The sequence below is a fragment of the Dermacentor silvarum genome, chromosome 1, assembly GCF_013339745.2.
Source record: "Dermacentor silvarum isolate Dsil-2018 chromosome 1, BIME_Dsil_1.4, whole genome shotgun sequence".
NCBI classification, from domain to species: domain Eukaryota; kingdom Metazoa; phylum Arthropoda; class Arachnida; order Ixodida; family Ixodidae; genus Dermacentor; species Dermacentor silvarum.
Window position 1 is genome coordinate 250,851,141 of NC_051154.1, and position 18,127 is coordinate 250,869,267.

The window sequence follows — 18,127 nt, forward strand, 5'->3', positions numbered from 1 at the left end:
GCTCATCCAGCTCAGTCTCCACCCGTCGGGGGCTTTACTCTCCATTATCATTTTGCTCACTGCCTCTCTTAATGCTTTCTTAGATTGTCCCCTTTCCCTTTTATATCATGCTCATCCTGCTCAGTCTCCAACCGTCGGGGGCTTTACCGTCCATTATCATTTTGCTCACTGCCTCTCTTAATGCTTTCTTAGATTTTGGGCCCAATGTCTTTATTAAAATGATTGGGATGCCATATCAGGACCTGTCGTCGTACTACTAGGAACCCTCTTCTCTGCCCTTTCCCACTCGCTTTGTTCCAGCGGAGCCACTGCACTAACCAGTCTATCCTCACCTGATTGAACACATGCTACGTTTCGTTCTTTACATTTTTCTGTCATCATTGTTCTTATATGTTCCATTTCCTCATCTCGTTCTAGCCGAACACATTGAGCTGTAACTATAAACCTCTGCTCTAGGCTAGTCTTATTACTGAAGGAGTTGAGATGTTTCCAAAATTTCTTCGCTGCTTTTCTATGCTTTTTCTTTACTTCTGACAACCATTGGGTCCCCTTTCTTCTAATATTCTCATTGATCAAATGAGATGCTTCCCTTCTACAGTTTAAGAAGTTATCCCATTTTCTATCTACATCAGCGTCTGGTTCACCCCTCTGCTTTGAATATCTGTGTTCCCTGGATGCTTCCTAACGTTCCTCTATGGCCTTCTTAACCTCCTCATCCCACCATGCTCTTGGGTTTACGTCTTCTGTTCCCTTTCGGCCTGACTCGTACCTTAGCAAGCTCTAGCTCAAACAGCCCTGTTAAATTTGCATATGTCCATTCTGTTTTAGTATCCTATGAAATTACTTCCTCAATTTGTTGGATTGCTATTTCAAGCTGCTTTTCCGAGTAAAATATCCCACCTGGTTGTTCATCTTGCCTCCTACCTATTTTCATTTCACTTCAAAAACTCACCTTAATACGTTTGTGTTCACTATCTAGACTTCTGGAGCCATATTCATCTATGTTCATTACCTTTAGCCTATAATGCATCCTGTGTGAAATTAGTGCATAATCTATCGTCGACTGCAGGCTCCCTACCTCCCATTCTAGGTGCCCTTCACACTTCTCAGTACTGTTGCATATAGCTAAGTCATGCCTTTCACACATATCCAGCATATTGTCCTGTTGAGTCTTTGTACCCGTCCATGTCTTTTATGTGTGCGTTCATGTCTCCTAGTATACTAATCTCGCACCCTCCTCCTAGCTCATTAATGTCACTTGATATACATTCCAGCATTTTTTTTCCTCATTGGCATTTTTGCTCCTGTCCACAGGTATACAAAGCCAAGGATTGTATGCTCTCCTGCCACTTTCCCTTTTAGCCAGAAATGCTCCTTGCATTCCTGTTTGACCCTTTGCCAATTCACACTTTTATGATGAATGCCTCAATTCCACCCCCTTTTCTGCTGCCCTCTGTCCTATTGCAATATTTCCATGCATAGTCAGGATTACAGGGTGGCTGCTTCATATACCTAAGATGTGTCTCCACAAACCCGTATACCATCAGATTTTCCTGCCTTAGTTGCCCGTCTATCTCCTCCCACTTCAGCCTATTCCTGCCACCTTGCATGTTAATATACCCTATGTCAGAATAACCTTGGCCCTGGCGGTTACGTCTATTACGTTTCAGACGCTTCTAAAACGTGACGCCACCTCGCGGCGACAAGAAAAAGTTTAGAAAAGCACACATTACCTCTGTATTTTAAGTGTTAGCACTTGGGAACCTATGAAAAACACGATGTGACAAGCTGTTATGAAGCCTGCAGCACTGGTATTCTTCGTCGATTATCTGTTTTTGTGGGGAACCACGTTTAGTAAAGGATGTCATAGAAACCAGGGTCTTTATACTTTATAACGATAATAGTAGAAAACTACCACTTTTTGCGAATTTTGGCTTGTCCCCATCAAGAACGCTTCATAGAACCAGAGTCCTTTAATAGTTTAAAGGACTCCGGTGGAACATCACGAACCTCACGTGGGTCAGAAAATGGGGAACCCATTGGTATGTACTTCAATTGGTGCGGGGTGGTCGTGGTCTCGCAGTATTCGCAATGCACACACACGGTCGCGCCGCGTAGTGGCCAGCGAGAGAAATATTTCAAAGAGTATCCGCACAGTCAATGTCACAGTGTTAGCGTGTTGCTCTCTATGCGCAGGCGCGTTTCTGTTTTATTAACAGCTTCTGCATACGCCATGGCAGAAAAAAAAGTGTTGCGTGCCTCAGTGCACCAACCATCGACGATGTCTTTCCATACCGTTCTGACGCATCCGAGTGCCCACCTGTGTACGAAGCTGCGCGACAAGCCAAAGAGTGCCGCCAGCTCGCGCGCACCTTTACGTCACAAGAACAACAGCGCCAGAAGGACGGACGCGCCGACTCACTGGCCAGTCCCACGTATGCACCAGGGTCTCTTTTATGGCTAGCTGTTCCTTGCCAAACTCCAGGCCTTTCCTCAAAACTCGTTCCAAAGTACGAAGGGCTTTACCGCGTCTTGGAGCGGACGTCCCCGGTGAATTTTCTCATCGAGCCACTTTCTCCATCTGAAGACATGCGCCGGCGTGGACGTGACCTCATCCACGTGGCGCGTCTCAAGCGCTACCATGACCCTCTGCCAACAACCTCTCAGCTCGCCAGGATGGCTCTCTTTCTGCGGGGGCGATTGTCAAGAAGAAGACGCGCCTCCGTCCAGCGGCATCGCCAACGCTCGGCCCGCTCTGCTCGCTCTGTTGGTCGCTGGTGTCTTTGGAGACGGTGCTCCACGCTGCCTCGCTGTTTTTGGAACTCGTAGCGTCTTTGAAGGACACCGGTAATAAACCTCTTCTCACTTTGTAAAAGTGAAGCCGACTTTAAGGGACTCGGTGTAAGCCTGGTTTTTCTAAGCTCGCTTTCCCACGTTCTGATGTTCATCATCATCATCAGCAGCAGCCTATATTTTATGTTCACAGCAGGACGAATGCCTCTCCCTGCGATGTCCCATTACCCCTGTCTTGCACTAGCATATTTCAACTTGAAGCTGCAAATTTTCTAACTTCATCACCCCCACTGGTTTTCTGCCGACCTCGACTGCGCTTCCCTTCTCTTGGTATCCATTCTGTCCCCCTAATGGTCCACCGGTTATCCATCCTACGCATTACATCGCCTGTCAAGCTCCATTTCTTCCGCTTAATGTCAACTAGACTATCGGCTATCAACGTTTGTTCTCTGATCTACACCACTCTCTTCCTGTCTCTTAACGTTAGTCCTAAGATTTTTCGTTCCATCACTCTTTGCGCGGTCTTTAACTTGTTCTCGAGCTTCTTTGTTAACCTCCAAGTTTCTGCCCCATATTTTAGCACCGGTAGAATGAATTGATTGCACACTTTTCTTTTCAACGACAGTGGTAAGCTCCCAGTCAGGATTTGGCAATGCCTGCCGTATGCACTCCAACCCAATTTTATTCTTCTGTATATTTGTTTCTCATGATCAGGGTCCCCTGTGAGTAATTGACCTAGATAAACGTACTCCTTTAAGAGCTCTAGAGGCTGACTGGCAATCCTGAATTCTGGTTCCCTTGCCAGGCCATTGAACATTATCTTTGTCTTCTGCATATTCATCTTCAACCCATTTCTTACACTTTCTCCATTAAGGTCCTCAATCACTTGCTGTAATTCGTCTCCATTGTTGCTGAATAGGACAATGTCATCTGCAAACCGAAGGTTGCTGAGATATTCACCGTTGATCCTCACTCCTAAGCCTTCCCAGTCTAAGAGCTTGAATACTTCTTCTAAGCATGCAGTGAATAGCATTGGACAGATTGTGTCTCCTTGCCTGACCCCTGTTAGATACGGACCCTTTCCAGGAATCACCCAAGTTTCCCCACCACCTTAAAAAGGTCCTCGCCTTCCAATTATGGGGCACCGAGGCGTGTCAACCACGCTACCGGACCCGTCAGACAGGTTGGTGACTCCTACCTCACGCACCGCACGTCGAGCTATTGTCTCTCCCCCTGCTTGACTCTTCCCAAAAGTGGGACGGGAGGCTGGCACGGTTCCAGGAAGGAAGCCTTGGTCGAGTGCAAAGCGGTTTTGCAGCTCTGGAGGGCCGTTCCGAGAACATCCCATTTCCTTCAGCCGAGCGCTTCCAGGCGAGGAGGCAAAGCCGGAGGTAAATCAGCCATCGGACAATGAAGCCCTCGGAGCGTCCCCATTGGCCGAATATGACGGCACTTGCACGGGCCAATACCAGGGGAGGAAAATGACGACACCTGAGCTGGCTCGACGATTGGCCAAAGATGACGGGACCCCGAGAGACCCCGAGAGACCGAAGTGGTTAAAAGAGCGACAACTTTAGGAGAGGAGAGCTCTTCTTGCCACGGGCCGCAGCGTCCGAGATGCTGCCGGCCGTCGATCACTTTATGACTGTTCAGTATTTTGTATTTTAATCACTGTACATAATGTAAATAAATCCCTCCTGTTTCTCCCAAGTCCGCCTCAACGTCCCCCAACTCCCGCAACCAACGCCTACCAGATCTAATAACTGCTGTCAGCGATAAGGATGAACCTTCGACCGAAGCAGATACAATAACTGGTGGCAGCGATAGGGATGAACCTTCGACCGAAGAAGAATGAGCCTTCGACCAAAGGAGTCCTGAGAGCGAACAGCGAAGGAACTGGGAGCAACGAAGAAGTATGAGCCTTCGACCCAGGGATTCCAGCTGAACAACTCGGAACAGCGATAGCGAGGAACCTTCGACCGAAGTCCGGAGAAACTGGGAACATCGAAGAAGAACGAGCCTTCGACCCAGGGAGTCCCGAGGAACTGGGAACAACGGACGGATGGACGAGATGGCGTGGTGCTGCATCCATGGGTGAGCACGTGGTTTTTTTCCTTTGATTCGCCAGACTTCAAATTTTGTGTGTTTATTTTGATTGTTCTGGGAATCGGGCATTTGTAGCATATTTTGTGTTTGCACAAATTAGGGAAACAGTTCTAACCACCAGTCGGGGCAGCTACCATGGATCTCATTAGAAGGTTGACGAGGGCAGACTTGCTGTTGGTGTGCGAGGATTTGGGAGTTGAGGCGGAAGAAACAATGGAAAGGCCAGCTATCGAAAATGCAATAATAGATAGTGGCTTTGATGATGAAAGCATTGAGATTGCTTGGGAGGTAGTACAGCGTGAGCGTCAAGAACGTGAGGAGGAACGTGAGCGCCAAGAACGTGAAAAAGAACGTGAGCGTCAAATACAAGAGCGCGACAGGGAACGCGAGCGAGAACGGCAAGAACTCGAACGTCGAGAACGAGAGCTTCACAGTAAACGCGAGCGAGAACGGCAAGAGCACGAAAGGGTAATGGCAGCCTTGAACAAAAAGATTCAAGCGTTGATCGAACAAAGACAACAGCAGCCAAAAACATCTGTAGGTAGTAATGAGCGAAAGTGTGAGGAACTCGCTAGCAGATTTTCGTCAAAAGCCGAAGAGAAGAGTAGCTCATATGAGATTAGCAGCACGTTCATAAGTGAACAGAAAGTGTTATATGCTAACGATGCCTTAGTGGCAACAAAGGCCGTTGAAGGCCGTAGTAAGAGCGACGAGGTGCTGTGCCATCAGAGCACTGTAGAGACAGCTAGGCCAGCTGTGAATGAATTGGCACAGTCACCGTGTGTGTATGTCGCAAGTAATGTTAACAAGTTCGTTAACGAAATAGTGAATGCTGCTGACTCAACAGTCACGAGCACCCATGTCGAGTCAGGACTGAGTGCCGTAGCGCAGTGCAGGATGGACGATGTAGTTGAGGGTAGACCGCCAGAGTGCGAGCTGAGTAGCTCAAGGTCAGACAACTGCATTGTTCAGGGATCAGTTAAGCTGTCCGCCAGTCCAGATAGCCAAATGAGCGAGAATCGTTCAGACTGTGCGAGTGAGGCAGCGATCGAGACCGCAGTATTGTGTGTCGATGCACAGCGGGAACTGGACAGTGTAGTAGCGCGCAGTTCGCAGGAGTGCGAGTTGCGTAGCTCGAGTAAAGCCTGCTGCATTGTTCCAGAGTCGGTCGAGCTGTCCGCCAGTCAAGGCAAAGAGAGAGATGATTTAATGGATAATCACTCTGACTGTGCGGATGAGACAGTGATCCGGGCCGACGAGATGTGTAACGGCCAGCACGAGGCGCGAGCAGATGGCTCAGAAAAGAGCACTAGGAAAAGGCGCCGTAGAAAGAAGCGTTGTAAATATCGGAATGCGGCGAAGAGTGTGACGCCGCCTAAGAAAGTGACAAGAGTCAAACAGCATCAGCGGGGCGCAAATAAAAGAAAGGTGCGATCGCCGTTGACAACGTTTTCCATTCAAGCGCGTCCGGGCCACCGGAGAAAACGAGTCAGAGAAGCGTGTTCGGTGCGGAAAAAGGGCAAGGGGCAAGTAGTGTCCCAGTCATTCCGTCGATCTTTTCGGGGTGCAGCACGCATTCCAAGAAAGCGCAAGGTGGCAGGACGAGAGGAGGTTGCAAGGAGACGCGACGCGGTCAGACGAAGTCTTGGCCAAAGCGTGTCGCTGGGACGCAAATTGACAGGGGACCGTGACGTCTCTAAAGAGCTGATGGGCGGTCAATCCTTTTGTTGTCCCTGGTTAGCTAGAATAGCTTTCAGCGCGCGACCACCTCGTGTACGGCTCAAAAAAACGAGTTCGTCGTAAACAGTCGGAACGATATACAAAAATAACGGTTCCGTAGAAGCAAACATTCTGTTTTGTTTCTTTATTTTTGAGCATTTGATAGTTTTCGCGATTTGAGTTAAAGTTTCTTTCAAAATGTAAGTTATGAGCTTTGTTTATTTTTTAGTTTGAAAAGCTCCGTAGTTTGAAAGATGCGCTTTGAGTTAAGCGTTAGTTTCGCGAAATAATCATTCAATTAGTGTTTAGGCTTTTTTTTTGTGTGTGAGCGACCTGAAGCGTCTAGGTCATTTGTTAAAAGCCTATTGTAACGCGCGTTTGTGTTACTTAACCCTTTGTTAGAAATGTTTTCCAAGTTACCTTTTCGGGTTAGGCGCGTTGACTTTCCGTATTGCATAATTTGCATTGAGAAGCGTTGGTACGATACCACTTAACACGTGTCCTGTGCGGACAGAAGGAACCAGAACATTTGTGACTGGGTCGCTCGTGTGTGTTGAGGGCGGCAGTGTTCTGAGTTTTCTATAAAGCGAGCGTGGAATTAGGTTATAGCAGACGCGGTTTCTTTTAAAGGTTTATGTGAGTGCGTAAATTACGCAACTTTAATTTTGTTGTTCCCTTAAGATAGGTCCTGTGTGGACGAAAGGAAGGAACCTGAGTAAGCGTAAGAAAACGTCTGCGTGAGACGCAAAGAAGGCATTAAGAAAAGTGCCCGCAAAATTCAAGCGAGTTTAATTATGCATTCTTAGGTGGGCGAGGCTGTTCATTGTCATCCGTACGTGCGAAAAGTCGCCCATCGTGACAGATTATGAACAGGCTGTTCGTGAAGTGAGGCTGAATAAGGTGTTTTGAAGCACTAGTTACGTATATAGCCTTTGATTTAGCTTTACGTGTTACCTTCCTTCATTTGAATAACGAGGTATGGCTTAGTATTATGGCCTGGAAGTCATCCTCGTAGCATCAAAACTCCGCTTGCCTATGATTAAAATGGTTATTTCCATTGATTGTTCCGTTTCCTCCCGATTCTCTTACGACGACAATAGCATTCTGGGCTTGTCGGCATTCGGAGAGGTATGGAAAGCTGTTTAGAAAGGTGGTTGGGACTGCTGTATCAAAATTTGGTAAAGAAAAGAAAAGCACAGGGTTGATTTTGATAGAGTAATAGCCTGGCGAGTCAGGGGTGAAGAGCCTGCGCTTGCACGTGGTGCAGCGCTATGTTGTTTCGTTTGTTTGACGTACGTTCTCCAGGGCCCGGGATCCAGAAATTCGTCACACGAGGCTCGTCGCCAGTATTAGAGGCTTCATCAACGTTCTTCATTGCCAGCGAATTGAGTTCACCGGCCATTCCGAACTTCCGGGGCGAGGAGGAGCTGTTAGATACGGACCCTTTCCAGGAATCACCCAAGTTTCCCCACCACCTTAAAAAGGTCCTCGCCTTCCAATTATGGGGCACCGAGGCGTGTCAACCACGCTACCGGACCCGTCAGACAGGTTGGTGACTCCTACCTCACGCACCGCACGTCGAGCTATTGTCTCTCCCCCTGCTTGACTCTTCCCAAAAGTGGGACGGGAGGCTGGCACGGTTCGAGGAAGGAAGCCTTGGTCGAGTGCAAAGCGGTTTTGCAGCTCTGGAGGGCCGTTCCGAGAACATTCCATCTCTTTCAGCCGAGCGCTTCCAGGCGAGGAGGCAAAGCCGGAGGTAAATCAGCCATCGGACAATGAAGCCCTCGGAGCGTCGCCATTGGCCGAATATGACAGCACTTGCACGGGCCAATACCAGGGGAGGAAAATGAGGACACCTGAGCTGGCTCGACGATTGGCCAAAGATGACGGGACCCCGAGAGACCCCGAGAGACCGAAGGGGTTAAAAGAGCGACAACTCGAGGAGAGGAGAGCTCTTCTTGCCACGGGCCGCAGCGTCCGAGATGCTGCCGGCCGTCGATCACTTTATGACTGTTCAGTATTTTGTATTTTAATCACTGTACATAATGTACCGCACAAAGACCGCACAAAGAGCAATGGAACGAAAAATCTTAGGAGTAACGTTAAGAGACAGGAAGAGAGCGGTGTGGATCAGAGAACAAACGGGGGTAGACGATATTCTAGTTGACATTAAGCGGAAGAAATGGCGCTGGGCAGGCCATGTAATGCGTAGGATGGATAACCGGTGGACCATTAGGGTTACAGAATGGATACCAAGAGAAGGGAAGCGCAGTCGAGGACGGCAGAAAGTCAGGTGGGATGATGAGGTTAGGAAATTCGCAGGCGCAAGTTGGAATACGCTAGCGCAAGACAGGGGTAATTGGAGATCGCAGGGAGAGGCCTTCGTCCTGCAGTGGACATAAATATAGGCTGATGATGATGATGATGACATAATGTAAATAAATCTCTCCTGTTTCTCCCAAGTCCGCCTCAACGTCCCCCAACTCCCGCAACCAACGCCTACCAGATCTAATAACTGGTGTCAGCGATAAGGATGAACCTTCGACCGAAGCAGATACAATACCCCTTTCTTGATAGGTAACTTTCTACTTTTCTTATGGAGAAACAAGGTAGCTGTGGATTCCTTATAGATATTTGCTAAGATATTCACGTATGCTTCCTGTACTCCTTGATTACGCAATGCATCTATGACTGCTGGTATCTCTACTGAATCAAATGCCTTTTCATAATCTATGAAAGCCATATAGAGAGGTTGTTTGTACTCCGCAGATTTCTGGATTACCTGATTGATGACATGAATATGATCCATCGTAGAATATCCCTTCCTGAAGCCAGCCTGCTCTCTTGGTCGGCTGAAGTAAAGTGTTGCCATGATTCTATTGGAAATTATCTTGGTGAATATTTTATACAATACTGAAAGCAAGCTAATGGGTTTATAATTCTTCCATTCTTTAACGTCTCCCTTCTTATGAATTCGTATAAAGTTGGCGTTTTTCCAGCTCTCTGGTACACTTGAAGTTGTGAGGCATTGCGTATAAAGGGCCGCAAGCTTTTCAAGCATGATATCTCCTCCATCTTTGATTAAATCTACTCTTATTCCATCTTCTCCAGCTGTTGGTACATACTGAGTGGTAAAAACCAGTCAAAAGACGATGTACAGAGAAGAGACGTGGCACATATGGTTTCCCACAACGTCAAGAAATTTCCTGCGAGGCAGGGCGTTAACGTTCTTTTTTCTGCTCCTTACAAACTTTCAGGCCTTTGCTCACGAGTTGCGCGTGGCAGAAATAGACCGCCCACGTGTCATGACAGCCATTACATTTCTTGTGCGACACGTGTGGCATACGAGCTTCCGCTGAATTGTGAAAAAGATTACATCGGTCAAACAGGCCGGTGTATTAATGAGAGGCTGCGAGAGCACTACAATTCTTGGAACACCTCTGATGGAGCAAATTTGTCTCGCCATTATCGGAAATCCGGCTGCGTCCCGCTTTTTTCCAATCTTAACATCCTTGGTAGGGGCAAGGGCAAGACGGAGCGTGAAATTCTGGAAGCTTACCATATCAACATGCAAGGGGATAATTGCATCAGTACTATACCCTCTCTCACTAATGCAGAAGGAACTAAGTTTCCTATCGCATTAGCGTTAGCAACGTGGCCTATCGCAATCAATGATAGTTTGTGTGCAGGTGTTGGCTTCTGAGCTGCGCATGCTCGCCTGGTTTTTCCTGGGAGACGGGGTTTTTCAATAAACCACGTTCTGTGTTGCAGTGAAACCAACTCAAAGAAAAATGCGATGCGAACGGGTCCCGATAACGCTATCGCGTTCCACTCTTAAAGGCAAAGCTTAAGCGTCCTCCAATTTTTGAAAGCCACCTGCTGGCGGGGGCAGAGTCTGCCCTCCCTGTGCTTTAGCAGCTAAGATCGCTTCGATGCGGTCGCCGACACGAAGATCAATTCGGCTATGTTTACAAGTTTAAACGCCCGATAAAACTACTACCCTAACTTTGCATAGCTGTCCACAAATTTTTTATCGCAATCGATGCTTTGCCTTAAAGGCGAAACTGCGACTTTTTTTATTCTCTTTGTACAAAAACCTACACAATCATCTTGTCACTCAGATTAGCACTATTCTAGGCCAGGGAACATCGGTGTGTGGTAACCTGCGTGATCCAAAACTGGTTACGCTGGCTTTTTTAGTTGCGGGAGTGAACAACGTGGTAGTTTCAGGTGGTCTGTGCCGACGAAGACACGCGACACTGGCTTTTCCTCGGAAATGCTTCACGTCTGTTGCGGCTTGATAAAGTGCGCGGCGAAAAATAGCGACGGTTTGCACTCATCTTTGCGTAGGGAAATGGACCAAATTGCTGTGCGCGCGCGCACGCCTGTGCGTGCGTGTGCGCGTGCGTGTGTGTGTGCGTGTGTGTGTGCGTGTGTCTGCGTGTGTGCGTGTGCGTGTGTGCGCGCGCGTGTGTGTGTGTGTGTGAGAGAGAGAGAGAATGGATGAATGTGTCTGGTTTAGTGGCGCAAGGGCCAGGTATGGCCAAGCAGGGCCAATGTGTGCGTGTGTATGTGTGTGCGTGCGTGTATGTGTGTGGTGTGTGTGTGTGTGTGTGTGTGTGTGTGTGTGTGTAATGCGCGATTAGCAATGATCCTCAATATTTTTTTATACAGTTGGGAATGAATTAGACGCGATGATCAGTGAGCGCGTATATCTGAGTGCCATCTGCGCATTGTGGAGAAAATTCGTTTGTTTTAGTACCTCTAGCAACTCGCGTTTACAAAAAAGAAAGAAAAAAAACATTAGGCAAAAAGGAAAGCGCGCCCGAGCAGGGGCTCGAACCCTGGACCGTTAGGTTAAAAGCCTAACGCTCTACCGACTGAGCTACCCAGGCGAATGCTCTTCCTTATGCAACAAGTAACTAAACGTGTGTGTGTGCGTGTGTGGGGGTGTGCGAGTGCGTGCTGCGGCGTGCTGGCGTGCGTGCGTGTGGGTGTGTGCTTGGGTGGTGTGTGTGTGTGTGTGTTGTGTGTGGTGTTGTGTTGTGTGTGTGTGTGTGCTGTGTGTGTTGGTGTGTGTGGTGTGTGTGTGTTGTGTGTGGTGTGTGTTTGTGTGTGTGTGTTTGTGTGTGGTTAGTGGCGCAAGGGCCAGGTTATGGCCAAAGAGCGCCAATGTGTTGTGTGGGGGGGGGGGCGAGTGTGTTTGTGCGGGTGTGTGTGTTTGTTACGTTACGACCGCGGGAGGCTGAAAAGCCGTCCCGCCGGGAACAGATCAGCGGTGCCACATGTCTCTACACCTTAGAAAAGAGTAGTGTCTCGACACTATAACAAGAGGAGACTCTTGGAAAAGTAGACGCGTACTCACGGCCGCTCGACAGACCAGCTGGCCCATTCCAGGAACAGAGGCGTCAGTTCAAGTCAGATGCGAAGCACCTGTTCACGAGTGTCCCCTTTTGTGGGAAGTGAGCAGTGTGTGCCCGAGGGCACTTCTGCGAATGTGGTCGGGCAACGAAGGCGCCGGGGATTATGCGCACCCTCGCCCTCTCGCAGACCATCGGTGACTTTCGACGCTCCGATTGGAGGATGGTGGGACAGCAGCTTGGACAGAGGGGTTTTAGGGAGACTTTGGGGGCCATCGAGTGTGCTCTCCCATCTGCCGAGTGCTCTCCCATCTGCCCTGAGATGTAGCCAGTGCTTCGATGGGGGTGCTCCGACCAAGTCAAGCTAGACTGATGAGACGTACCGTCTCGTTCTCATACTCGTGATGTAAACAGTGTGTAAATAAACCTGTACTCTTCGTTCTCAATGAGAACATGTTCCTGCCTTCAAGTCCGTCCTCAACCCCAACAACTGGTAGCAGCGGCTGCGTAGGCAAGACCCGCAGTTTGACGTCGAACTCGGATAGACCACGACTCCCAGCTCCAACAGTGTGTTAGAATGGATGAATGTGTCTGGTTTAGTGGCGCAAGGGCCGGTATGGCCAAGGAGGGCCAATGTGTGCGTGCTGGTGTGTGTGTGTGTGTGTGTGTAATGCGCGATTAGCAATGATCCTGAATATTTTTTGTACAGTTGGAAGAATTAGACACGATGATCAGTGAGCGCGTATATCTGAGTGCATCTGCGCAGTGTGGAGAAAATTCGTTTGTTTAGTACCTTTAGCAACTCCCGTTTACAAAAAGAAAGAAACATTACGCAAAAGATAAACGCGCCCGAGCAGGGGCTCGAACCCGGACCGTTAGGTTAAAAGCCTAACGCTCTACCGACTGAGCTACCCGGGCGACTGCTAAGCCTTCCTTATCCAACAAGTAAAAAACGTGTGCGTGGTGTGCATGTGCGTGTGTGTGTGAGGGGGGTGTGCGTTTATGAGGTGTGTGTGTGTGTGTGTGTGTGTGTGTGTGTGTGTGTGTGTGTTGTGTGTGTGTGTGGTTTAGTGGCGCAAGGCCAGGTATGGCCAAAGAGCGTCAATGTGTGTGTGTGTGGGGTGTGTGGAATGAATTAATAATGGTGTGGTTTAGTGGCGCAAGGGCAGGTATGACCAAAGAGCGCCAATGTGTGTGGTGTGTGTGATGCGCGATCAGCAATGATCCTCAATTTTTTTTTTTTTGTACAGTTGGGAATGAATGAGACGCGATGATCAGTGAGCGCGTATATCTGAGTGCCATCTGCGCAGTGTGGAGAAAATTCGTTTGTTTGAGTACCTCTAGCAACTCGCGTTCACAAAAAAGAAAAAAAAAACAGTAGTAAAAAGAAACGCGCCCAGCAGGGGCTCGAACCCTGGACCGTTAGGTTAAAAGCCTAACGCTCTACCGACTGAGCTACCCGGGCGACTAAGGAGCAGGTCCTTATCCAAAAAGTAACTAAACATGCAACAGAATCATCGCAGAATGAGTGTGTGCGCATTAATTCGGGGGGGGGGGGGGGGGGGGGCGAACGTCGTCGGCACCTACACGATCCACCTATAGGTGGATAGCAAAATGACGATTTCGTCAGTTAGCGACTTTCCGGTTCGAGGGTTTGCGCTTCTGTTGCTCCATTCAGCCTTGTCAGCAGTTTTCTTCTCGGTGAGATTTACCGCTGTTCGCGAAGAAAACACGCTTCAGCAACGTGATTTGGTTGGCTCTCGCATTAGGGTGCGCGAACTCTTCCGTGAACGGCAAAAAATGTTTCGTTTTCCATGGAATGAAGCGCACAACGTAAATGGGCAGTTGCCGTCAAACGAGCAACCATGGACAGCGAGCTGTGGGCACGGAACGTAGGAGCCAGAATATTGCGAAGGTCATTTCTTCACAGGCAAGTTCTTTTGGCGAATAACTTCATCTACTAACGTTCTAGTACAAATACCCCCTTTTAGATCATGAGTAAATACACACAGTGCACCCAGCAAGGATCCTCAGCACATTGACTTTTTTCACTGATTATGTGCCGTCTTCATTCCGGTACAACGAAAAGGCAACTGAGGCTGCGCGAGAGACGGAGGAGAGGTAACGTCGAAATAATTCGTGCACTTTTCAGATACTTAAATCAGTGCTTTCTCTCTGCAGTTATACACGAAAAGCGTCTCGTGAGAAAAAACGGGAGACTGCGAGGCACAGCAGCCGACGACATGGCGCGCGTTGGGCACCGCTGCAGGACAAAACAGCGGACGCAGCGATCGAATGCACCGTTTGTTATGGGAAGCGTTACAAACAGCCACTTATTAGGTGACTTGCCACTTATAAAAAACTACTTCTAAGTTAACAAACGTTTATTTGCGCTCGACAAACGTTTGAGCGTGATAAACGTTATATGACTATTGGACGCGACACAAACACGTACGTTAGGGCATGAAATGCCTGCCACCTAAAAATACACTAGTCTAAGGGCGCCAACATAAGTACGAAGGAGCGATAGCTCACACCTACGTTTTGGAACTGCCCAGCGGTGCTTGTATCGTGGTTTTTCACCAAAGTTCCGCAGTATATAAAAGACCAAGCGCGTGAAGCATGGGTATGAAGTGACGGCGGCATGGACGGCGTCGTGGTCTCGAACCGGAAGTCTCAGCAGAACACGCCGTACCCCACAATCCTTTGCCACAACCGAGATTTTTCTATTCACCTATTAGCGGCGATAAATTGGAGTGGCGCCCTCTCGCGGTGACGTCACGGCCAGGACGCCGCTCGCTCCGGCTCGTTCGCCTGCAGTGCGCGCTAGTTGGCTTCGTGCATGCCTCGGTGCATGGGGCGCGCCAGCCGTACTTTCTCAAGGATGTTCTGGGTGCTTTCTGCTGTCCGCTGTCACACCTAAAGTACAGTATATGCTCTTTCGAAACTGCGTGAATCGCGAAAATTTCTTGCTTGAATATCGAAGCTATATGGAGTTGCAGGGGTTACTGCTTTTGCAAGGCTGAGGTGCGCCGTGTCTGTCCAAAAAGTTTGCGTAAAAAGAACGTCTGCAAATTCAGCACAGAGAATTTATTTTTACTAAGGTTGGCTTCAAACGTGGACATTTCTTTAGTACTTAGTTACTGACAGACATTTCGTTTTACACAGAACAGTAATATTCGTATTTGGTGTCAACTTTATTATATAAATCAGTATGTTAGACTACGATAATACCGGCGATGCCTTCATCAAGCTCTTATTGCTTTGGTTAGTTTTTCTAGTCAAATCTGGGCGCTGTAGTAATGCGTAAAAGGAAGAGATAGGCGCCCATTTTTACGCAAAAGAAATTGGCTCCTACTTTCATCGTTTACGAAACAGCCGCCCCGAAAAAGCATTCTACGTGTATTTTAACCCCACTGCGCTTCATGTATGTATCGCAATCACCTGAAAGGAAAGGGTCGTGGTTAAGATGAAGACAAAGCCTTTACAAGCGATGTAATGTTTCATAGTGGCCTGAAGCGGTCTTTATCGACATATGGCGGACACCACCCGCAATGGAAGCAACCGACTATCGTTAGGGCGTTAAAGCGAGGCACATATTGTTCGCGAAGCCCCTCCGTTCACTACAAATTCAAATTGAAACCATGAAGCAGTGCTGTACAGCGCCAATTGGAAATGCTTATAATATAAAAGTACTGAAAGTTGGGCGAGTTGGTACCTATTCACTTGAAACTGCAGCGCACACACAAGAAGCAAGGACACAAGGCAAACGTATAACACACCAGCGCCTGTGTGCTACTCGTTTCTTCTGTGTGCGCTGCAGTTTCAAGATGCCTATAATATGCTCGGGGCACTAGAAAGCAGCTTCGGCTGCCTGAAAGAGGAAAATCTAACTACCGTTTGCATCACGATGTGTCGAACCACAATAGGTGTTAACTATACCAACTTAGAACTACTCGCAGCGTCAGTCCATGAAAGACCCCCTCGTATACCCCCCTCTTAAAGAAGAACACAACATGCACGCCTTATATGAACTCAGTTGATTTTTGACCTCCTTCGGTGAATGCTGATATTTTCAATGTGTCGTATACCACTAAAGAATGAAGCTTAGGCTTCTTGCTGGCTGCAGCCACATGGTCTAATAGGCATATTTCGCCCAAAGAGTTGCGCCGTGTAGCTGTGATCGGCCAAGCAGATCGGTCACATCGGTTCCCCAAGCAACAAGCACCGGTAAATTGTTTATCTGAGTAGAGCGTGTAGCACTGAAAAGCGAATACACATTGGTCCATGCCTTTTGCGTGCGGCAAGCAGCTTAAACAGCTCGCCACAATATAGCGGTTTAGTGGCCTCAATGAGCTTTACTTAAAAATACCACTCGCTTAAAGTTAACCGATTAAGAACTGGCTCATCTTGAGAAGCCGTTCAAAAATGAAACCGGCACTGGCAGAATCTATACTACAGTGTTGTTTAGACCTAGTGCTACTGCCGAATGTTCGTGTGAATAAATGCGAAAATCCGATATTTTGCCATCAGTTCGTCGTGAGCAAACAAGTTTTAGCGGGTTAAAGTCAAGGTAAATGTTGTACAAATCATATATAGGCAACGTTTGTTAGGTGCTTCTTGCCACACGGCAAGTAAGCTCGCTTAACTGGATCGTGCTATCCCATGTTTTCGTGTTTATGCTATTATTATTCATGCGCGCTACCGCATGGAGAGTGTAGAACTGCGAATGAAAAACCCACACCTCCCTGGACTGAGCTCCGTTGACCGGCACAGTAACGCTGTGTTTGAGAAATATATTGTTGTATAAAAATAAGCGCTTTCAATAAATTTTGACCAACGAAGACATCGTAAAAATATATTTGAGAGAACTGTCATAAGTGTACTAGCATAGGCAACGAGGGCGAACAAACGGAAACGCTGCAGAAGGCGCCGGGACGCAGCCCGAACTGTAGCAGACGACAGGCGCGAATCCTTGCCATGACGTCATGCGAGCGACACTCGCAGCGCCCCTCTTGGTCGCTCTCGGGGCTAATAGTGCCTAAAATATATCGACGGTGCTTACCGCTGTAAACAAACATGGTGTATACTATACCAAAACTCCGGAGATTTCAGTGGGCGCCACAAAGTGGGGCTACGTGTGGTCGTCTTGGCAGGAATTGGGTCCCTTCTTAGCAAGATGGCGTACTAAAGATCACAGAATGTTTCTTCTTTAATTATGTACAAATTGAAAATGGTACTGTACATTTAAATATACGCTGGGCCCTAATGGGTTAAAAGACCACTGGGCACCAAACGTCTCGGCAAATTTCGGTTCTTGCTCCGTGATCTCGACTCAACGGGAACCGTATCTGACCAGATTGAGCAAAGGCAAAGGCGCAAAGTGCTGACGTCACGGAGCGTTCGCTTGGAAAGGTTGGCAGCGTGACGTCATGCTCTCTCCTTTTTCCTTCCTCCATGATGGTACGTGATTACGGGGCCAAGCAAAACCCAAATAGACGCTGAGCATACGACGTGGCATGTATACAGGCGTTCGCCGTCACTACTGGCTAAGGAGGCTGCAAGGAACGGCTGAGAAAGCGTATTAGATGAAGCGGGGCCCCGCTGACGCATTCAAGTAACGCAGCTTATGCTTACGCCACGAAAGCATCTGTTGCGTCAATCCACCAAACGTGGAGGACGGCATAGCAGACACTGACCAGACGACCGGCGCGCATGAATACATTTTGAGGGGCGTTCGGCCTTTCCATTGGCTAAAATGTCCTGTAGCTTTCACAAGGCTGCAAGGAACTAATGAGTTAGACTATAGAATATTCTAGTACGCTATATTATGCACACGACCTATCGCGCGTATGGGTAGACTTTTGCCGCGCTAACTCAGTGAGCTGAATGACGACGATGATGATAATGTCGTTACAAAATGACAAAAACGCAACAAAACACGACCAAGAATAATAGAAAAAAGAACGTAGAACAAGTACCAAAAAAAAGATAAATGGACATTTTACAGAGAAAAAAAACCAAGCTTCTTATTGTTCTACCGCTTCATTGTTTCATGGCCAACGCCCAGATGTGGGCACGTGATTGGGATCATCATCAGCTTGTGCACGCGAGCTGCTTCCACATCACCCCACAGTTGGTTTGGACGT

General features: G+C 48.1%; 3 non-coding genes across 3 annotated transcripts; all 3 read right to left on the reverse strand.

Annotated features, from left to right (window-relative positions):
* Nucleotides 1-11,440: 11,440 nt before the first annotated feature.
* Nucleotides 11,441-11,513, reverse strand: Trnak-uuu (transfer RNA lysine (anticodon UUU)). The gene has a single exon. It is a non-coding gene; the product is annotated as a tRNA-Lys (tRNA).
* A 1,311-nt stretch (nucleotides 11,514-12,824) lies between these two features.
* Nucleotides 12,825-12,896, reverse strand: Trnak-uuu (transfer RNA lysine (anticodon UUU)). The gene has a single exon. It is a non-coding gene; the product is annotated as a tRNA-Lys (tRNA).
* Nucleotides 12,897-13,371: 475 nt separating this feature from the next.
* Nucleotides 13,372-13,443, reverse strand: Trnak-uuu (transfer RNA lysine (anticodon UUU)). The gene has a single exon. It is a non-coding gene; the product is annotated as a tRNA-Lys (tRNA).
* Between the last annotated feature and the right edge of the window lie 4,684 nt (nucleotides 13,444-18,127).